This window comes from Canis aureus, chromosome 32 (assembly GCF_053574225.1).
Source record: "Canis aureus isolate CA01 chromosome 32, VMU_Caureus_v.1.0, whole genome shotgun sequence".
In the NCBI taxonomy this organism is placed as follows: Eukaryota; Metazoa; Chordata; class Mammalia; order Carnivora; family Canidae; genus Canis; species Canis aureus.
The window spans coordinates 43,661,964-43,669,197 of record NC_135642.1 but is presented as its reverse complement, the minus strand read 5'-3'; the positions used below and the strand labels follow the sequence as shown (position 1 = coordinate 43,669,197).

Here is a 7,234-nt window from a genome sequence, read left to right as displayed (position 1 = left end):
AGAGCCCTTGGAGGCCTGGGTGTTAGGGGAGAGGGAAGGGGGGCAAGCGGTGTGTGTGCTGGCGGGAGCAAGCAGGCCGCGCGTGCAGGGATGGACCTGCGGGTCCTCCTGGGCGCAAGCCTCCCGCTGGATCAGTAGAATAAGCCAATCTGTGCCCCCAGCACCTTCCCTCCAGGAAGGACCCAGTGGGCTTGTGTAAGGGGAGTAAGGCTCCAGCCTGCCAGCAGGGAGAAGGGCTCGGTACCGTGGCCGTGGCCGTGTGGCTCCGCTTCTGCGTGTCGACCCGGCCACGTGGGCTGCAGGGGCCGCGGCTGGAGCCCCCCGGGAGAGACGGGAATGTGGGCCACGTGCCTCCTCCTCTGAGGGCCCACGAGGAGGGGAGCAGAGGCGGGCAGGGAGAGGTGTGAGCCCCGGCGGGAGGACGGAGGACGGAGGGGCTCGAAGAGATCCTGAGCCTGAAGCCCGAGCGCCGGCTCACACCCACTTCGCGGCAAGAGCCTGAGCGCACACGGCAGGCGTCTTGTCCGCGGACCCAGCAAGTCAGCAGCGGGGCTGAGGCCAGACCCGGTGCCCGTTCCTCCCGTCCCAACCCCAGAAGAGGGTCCTGCTGAGGGGGAGGCCGGGGTGACAACCTCCGAGGACCGGGATGCTGGGCGGGCCGCTGCTTCTCAGATCCCGGATGGGGGATTCGGACGGGCCTGGGTGTGTCACGGGCCACCCAGAGTGTCAACAGAAATCTCTCCCCTGGAGAGTCTTTTCCTACCGGAGAAGTGGGAGGACTTTGGCAGGTTCTCCAGAGAGCCACCTGGGGCGGGGGTGGGAGCGGGGGGCGGGGAGGGTCTGGCCACTCACGCCGCGCACTCGGGGAACACTGAGCACCACGATGTCCCTCTGGCAGCCCGAGGACCTCGTCGTCTGTGCCTGCTGGGCCTGAGCTGGGTGCCGAAGCGCACCCCCCCCCGACAGGTCTGCTTCACCCCCCAGAAGGACCTGCTAATGGGGCAGGTCGGGGAGACAGTCGGCCGCCTGAGCCTGGAGTCCGACAGCCTGAGTCTGAGCCCTGGACTTCACTCACGAGCTCCGCGGACCGGGCAGGGCGGTCTCCCCGGGTCAGCAGGGAACGAGCGTCCCCCGAGACAGGGCGGCTGCAAAAGGAGAACAGGGGACGCGTTGTCGACGCGAGGGCCGCGTGCTGGATCGTGCTGCTCTGACGGCTGTGCCTGGTCTGCTCCCTGGAGGCCCCAGGCCAACAAGGGCCGAGGCGGGCGCAGGGGTGGGGAAGGTGGACCCAGCCCGGGCGGCCTGTGGGTGGAAGGAGGCCTGCCCCGCACCCTCTGCTCACCGCCCTGCCCCCAGGGGATTAGGTCCTGCAGGTGGGCTGGTTCCCGGTCCTGTTTGCCTCTTCCTCCCCCCACAGGGGCCCCAAGCCAGAGGCCTGGACGGGCACCCAGCTAGGAGCTGGAGAGGGGACGGGGCAGCTCGACCCCCACCCCGCACCCCTCCCCATCCTCGCCAGCGCCCTCCTGGGTCTGCTTGAGGGCCTTGGGCGCCGGCTTGGAGGCCGAGCTTGGAGCCCGGCTCGCTGTCTCTGTGCAGCCGGCCTGGGCGAGGCCTCCCAGCCCATGAACGGCCCGGAAGAAGCAGCCACAGTGGGGCCCTCCCGACGAGTCCCGGGGTGGCGCCCTCCCTTCTCCCTTCTTGTGCCGTGGTCTGGGTCACACTCTCGCCCTCGGGCAGAGCCTGAGAAAGCAGCAGAAGCGCTGCGACCACTGTCCAGCCGGGGACAGTGAGGCCGGTGCTGGGGTGCCCGTCCCCTTCCCAGGCGCCCCGGCTTCCTTCCCCCCGGGTCGGGCCCGGGCCAGCCAGGCTGGGCAGGACTGTGCTCAGAGCCGCCCGGGGCTGCCTTGGGCTGGGGGTCCTGGGACGCGGGGGCTGTGGGGCCTGCTCTGGGGGCCGAGCGGCGGCCGTGGGAAGCTTGGGCTCTGCCCACAGGCCCGGGCTCTGGGGGCTCTGCTCCTCCAGCCGCCCGTCCGCCTGGGTCGCCTTGCAGTGCCCAGCGGGCCAGGCCCCCAGCACGGGTGCCCGAGGGACCTTGTCCTCCCTCACAGATGGGGCAGGAGCTGGTCCCCGGCCCCCCGGCCCGGCAGGCGGGGACTGAACCAAGCGGCCTGGCTCCCAGCCCGAGAGCCTGCCATGCGACACCCGGTCCCCTGGGCTTCCCTGGGAGGGGCGGGCGCCCAGGGATGCCGGAAGCCCCGGGTTTCCCATGACTTGATCTGGAAGGAGCCTGGGCCTCCGTCCCCACGGGGCTCTGGCCTGTGGCCCGGGCTCTGGGCGGGGGGCTGGGCGGGAGCTGCCCCTGCTCCTGTCCTCCCTTGGGTCCCCTTGGAGGCCTGGCTGCCGGAGCCCAGCTGCTTGCCTGGAGCCTGGCCCCACAGAGGGGGCTCCAGCACTCGGGGGGGGGGGGGGGGGGACAGTGCGCCCGGGGCTGGGGCCGGCCCTTGCATTCGGCTTCAGCTCTGCCTCCCCTGCCGGCCGGCCCAGCTCCCCGTGCCTTGGCTTCCTTGTCTGTAAAATGGACTTAGGACAGTCCTCACCTTCCAGAGCACAGTGGGAGCAGCCGTGCGTGGGCCGCGAGGTGCGCAGCGGAGGCCCGCCACCAACCTGGGAGGCCCGCTGGGAGGAGGCTGCGGTCCGGCCTCTTCGAACGGGCCTGCCTCCGGCCCCAGGGGCTGTGGTGACAGTGCTGAGCCTCCTCTGGAGGAGTGTCGCCCTCCCTAGGGGGCGGGGGCTGCAGCCTGGCTGGCCCTGCTCTGGGCCCCAGCTGATGACTGAGTCGCCCGACTTCTGCTGATCTGTGGGAAGCAGAGAGGACGGGGAGCGGGGAGTGGTTTCTCTTCCCAGCCTCTGCTCCGGGGGAGCTCTGGACGCGGTTGGAGGCGCTGGGTCCTGGCGGGGCTCCAGGGCCAGGCCACCTGCCCCTCTCACCCGTTTCACACCTCGTCACTGTTCGTCCGGACACCTGTCCGCAGCCCGGACCCCGGGGCCCCGCTGACAACGGAGAAGCTCGAGGCCTGCGGCCCGGGAACCCCTGGGCGGGCGCTCTTGGCAGCGGCTCCCAGGATGCGGGCTTCAAGGTCAGGCTGACGCTGGCCGACCTTGAGAGCCCCCCAGCTCTCGGCAGGCTCAGCGAGCTCCATCCCATTAAGAAGCCGTTAGGAGCGCCATCTGGTTCACTGCGCCCCGCTCCGCGATCGATGGCCGCTGGGCCAGTCTGAGCCCGGGGACCGGCGCTGCAAGGTCACCCTGGGGACCCAGGCCCGAGGTGTACCCGGCCGTAGGGAGGGCGGCGAGGGGGGCAAGACAGCCAGGGTGCGGAGGGTGGGGGGTAGGCGCCGGCCAGGGGTCCAGCGCCCCTGGGGAGGCCTGGGGGGGCGGGGGGGGTAACGCCCGCAGCAGGCCGAAGCCTAAATGCTTCCGGCAAAGGACTCCTTCAATCTGCACAGCGACCGTGAAGCAGGGCTGTCCTTGATCCCATCTTGCCGCTGGGAAAGGAGGCACAGAGAGGTCAAGCACTCACCCAAGGCCACCCAGCTGGTAGGTGGCAGGGCTCGGGTGGGAACCCAGCGATGCCGGCTCCGAAGCCCCACAGCCTGGGGTGCCGGCCGGGCCGCTCCCCACGTCCTCACAGCAACCCTGAGAAGCACATCTCATCACGCTCAAACTACACATAAAAGAACGGGGGGGGGGGGGGGGCTCAGGCACATGGGGACACTTCTCCAGGGCCACAGGGTGAGCGAGCAGGTGAGGACAGTCCACCCCAGACCGAGCTCCCCGCGGGGCCTCGGGCCTCTTGCTCTGCTGAGGCGTTGCCGGAGCTGGGGTGCGGCCTCCCCCAGGCCGTGGCTCGCCCCGTTGGCGGACGTGGGAAGCTTCCTCCGTGGGGAGAGCAGGGTGGCCCGAGGGACCGCGGGCCTTCGACCTTGAGCTGCCCTCTGGGCCCAACAGGGCCTCTCCCTCCCTGGGCCCGCATTTCCTGGGGCTGGGATCTGGGACCTGGGGGTTAGACAGGTCGGATGGTGGGAAGGGGGTGGTGAGGGGCGGCGTGGGAAGTGGGCACGGCGCTGCGGCCCGGCCTCGGGCCCCTCATTAAACTCCAGACACACCCAGCTGCCCTTTCCAGAGTGTCAGGGGCCTCCGGAGCCTTCTGTCTGCTCATGGTTCTTAGTGCTCTTGTGGGTCCTGGCAGCCTCCAAGCCTCAGAGACTTGCAGCCAGCCTCCTCTGGGCGGGGAAGGCCCCACGGGAGGTTCACCCCAACCTGTCCTGGCTTCCCTGGGAGCCAACCCAAGCGGGGGGTGGGGGGGTCAGGGGAGGGATTCCCCAGGGGAGATGAGAGGCCACACCCCACAGCTGATTTCGCTAGAGGTCCCCACTCCCACTCTGGTCCCACTGGCTCTCACACGTGGCTGGGACGACCCTACAACTTTATCATTTGTGGGATCTTCATTGTCCACCTTCCAATGACAAATTCAATGCCATTGTCTGCACGATGGGTTCCTCTCTCTCCATCACCCTTCTCCCCTCGTCACCCCCACTCTTCCTCTGCTCGCTGTGCTCCACAGCCTTGCTGTGCTCAGTGTAGGATAAGGGAGCGTCCTCTAGCTCTGATCCTTACAACAGCCTTGAAAGGAAGGCAGCGAAAGGAGAGCTCACCCATTTCACAGAGGAGGAAATCAAGACCCAGAGCAGTGGATGTGAGCCTGCCGACTGCCTCCAGAGCTCACGTCTTGTCCCAATGGATGGAACATCCTCAACTATTTAACTCGGCGTTGAGGGGCTACCACCTACAGAGTCTCGTCGGACAACCAGGAGGATGCAGATCCACGGGGAATACAGAACCATTGGAAGCATCCAGAGAGGGGCACCCGGAGGGCTCAGCCTTGAGCGTCTGCCTTGGGCTCAGGGCGTGACCCTGGGGTCCCGAGATCGAGTCCCACGTCGGGCTCCCTGCATGGAGCCTGCTTCTCCCTCTGCCTGTGTCTCTGCCTCTCTCTCTCTCTCTCTCTCTGTGTCTCTCATGAATAAATAAGTAAAATCTTTAAAAGAAAAAAAAAAGGAAGCATCCAGAGCAGTAATGATAATCATAATAACAAAGGAATAATAATCGCTAACATTTTGGGAGCACTTACTAGGAGACAGCATTATGCTAAACAATTGTCATGGATTATCTCATTTAGCCTCTCAAATACTTTGGGGTATAAGTAGTAGTATACCCATTATTTTGTATTTATTTTTTAAATTTTTTTTTTTTTTTTTAAAGAGAGAGAAATAGAAAATCTGAAGCAGTCTCCCCGCTGGGCACGGAGCCCAATGACACAGGGCTCAATCTCATAACCCTGAGATTATGACCTGAAATCAAGAATTGGACGCTCAACCAATTGAGCCACTCAGGCACATTACACCCATTATTTTTGTTAATTTTTATTGTTATTTTTTTAATTTTTATTATTTTAAAAAAGATTTTATTTATTTGAGAAATAAAGAGTATGAGCAGGAAGAGGAGCAAAGGGAGAGGGAGAAGTAGACTCCCCGCTGAGCACGCAGCTGGATGTGGGGCTCTATCTCAGGGCCCTGGGATCATGACCGGAGCCGAAAGCAGACCTTTAACCGATTGAGCCACTCAGATGCCCCGTTTTTGCTTGTTTTCAGTACCCAGAAGTGTATGCCCATTTTTGAGAATAGACGCTCAGCATAGTGGTTTGCCCTGAACAAAGGTGATATCATGCTGAAGCTCCAACCCTCACCACCTGGGCATTGCTGTTCCCCCCCAGACCTGGCTCAAGTTGGGGTGAGTAGATGGGCTGTAGGTAGGCATCACCCTAGACTGTTCTAGAAGAACTGTACTCCCTGTGCCCTCTCTGGACCTCAGGTTCCTCAACCTTTGGATCCATGTGACCTCTAATGTCCTTGAGTCTGTGATCTGAGCCGATGCTCGAGGCTGGTGAAAGGCTGTGGTCTCTGCAGGAGCAAAGAACAACTTGACACAGGCGAGGACCGCTGGGGACGAGGGGGATGGCACAGGCAAGGCGGATGACAATACCCGGGCAGGAGCACAGTCTTCCAAAAGTGAGTCCCTGTGCCAGGGAGAGTCTTGGGGACAAGGGCCAGCCTTCCTCATGGCCCTACAGTCAACAAACCTCAGGGGGCAGCAGCTGTTCCCTCCACCCCCCCAACCCTCCGCTACCCCTCCACCCCACAAAGGCCAGCATAATATCAGAGCAATTGTGACAGCAAAGAAAGCAATGGCAGGAGAAGGGGAGCCAGGGTTCAGCAACGTCACCTCTCTTCCTGCGCCTCGGTTTCCCCTTTGTGAACGGAAGGTGCTGGCTCTTCAGTTATTTGGGGGTTTTCATCCCAGGATGGTGCTGGAGCAGGAGAGGTGACAGTGGTCCTGCGCCCTCCTCGCCTTCCCCCTCCCCTCGTCCCCCCCCCCTTCTGCTCTTTCACAGCCCCCAGCGTGCTGTGCAGTTATTAGTTTAGGTTCATTTAGAATCGGCTTAGCAACCCCACACCCCTGGAACCTGGAAGCTTCAAGCACAAGATGTCTGGCAAATGGAAATTCAATTGCTTTAATATAGAGACTATTTTGCTGCAGTCTCTTATTAAGAATCTGATGGAATTTCTAAACAGGGAGAGAGGCCCCAAGGAGGGGGCATCGCCCATCACACACCAACATTGCTCTTGACATATTTATGGCTCCAATAAAATCTCCCATCTGGTATATTTTAAAATAAAATTGAAAATTTATCACTTTCCCCGAGTCGGTCTGTGGTTCTCCCCGGGAGGAGATGGCCAGCCCCAGATTACAGGCGGCCGCGGCGCGGCGGGCAGGGCGGCGAGGCCGGGCTCTGATTTAAATTTCAATACCTTCCCCAGTACAGCTGCGGCGTCGGCGTCCGGGCTGGGACGGCACTGGGGGGAGGGGAGGCAGGCTGTTTGCTCCTCCTGTTTCTCTGGACACCCGTTCTCTTCTCCCCACTGGGGACCACAGGCTTGGTTTGTTCTCTCCTCTAATTTGCAGGATCTGGATGAGCCAACATGACAGATGCGGTGGGGGGGGGGAGCGCGGCCCGAAGGGATGTTAGAGCCTGGGAGTCATCGGCATCCATCATCCATGCCCCCGCCCCGGGGCCCAGTGCACATCTCTGGGGTCTCCCGGGGGGTTCAAGAGG

General features: G+C 63.1%; 1 long non-coding RNA gene across 1 annotated transcript; it reads left to right on the top strand.

Moving 5' to 3' along the window:
- The first annotated feature begins 2,654 nt into the window (after window positions 1-2,654).
- On the top strand, window positions 2,655-5,131 carry LOC144302907 (uncharacterized). The gene is made up of 3 exons (XR_013369904.1): window positions 2,655-3,300; window positions 3,487-3,597; window positions 4,683-5,131. It is a non-coding gene; the product is annotated as an uncharacterized LOC144302907 (long non-coding RNA).
- Window positions 5,132-7,234: the final 2,103 nt, after the last annotated feature.